Genomic DNA, 392 nt, shown 5'->3' with positions numbered 1-392 from the left:
TATAGGAGTATAGGAGGGGCGTAGCTCTTTGTTCAGTTGATAAATGTGGCTTTCCTTTCAACTAAAAGGACCTACAGTATAAAGGCAAACCCGCACAGAAGCTCGACTGGAGCAGGTCTGAAGTTTCACTCATGTCTGGAGGAAATGGCTGCAGTCGTACTGATTTACTCAAAGTAGCTTATTCTTTCAGGCATGTATAGACTCCATGAAGCAAAGGAATAAGCTTACAAGCTTGCTTTTTTAAAAAAAATGATTATTATATTATAATGTAAAATTAAAAAAAAAACACAACTCTAACTTTGAAGATAACAAGTGAAGTAATATCATCATTTATAACCTTCTATAAGTTTGTATGTTTTGTATTATTTCAGCATCCTTGGGTTTGATATGTC

This window comes from Chelon labrosus (assembly GCF_963514085.1).
Source record: "Chelon labrosus genome assembly, chromosome: 2".
In the NCBI taxonomy this organism is placed as follows: Eukaryota; Metazoa; Chordata; class Actinopteri; order Mugiliformes; family Mugilidae; genus Chelon; species Chelon labrosus.
The sequence above is the reverse complement of the archived record's forward strand: the minus strand, read 5'-3'. Positions refer to the sequence as shown.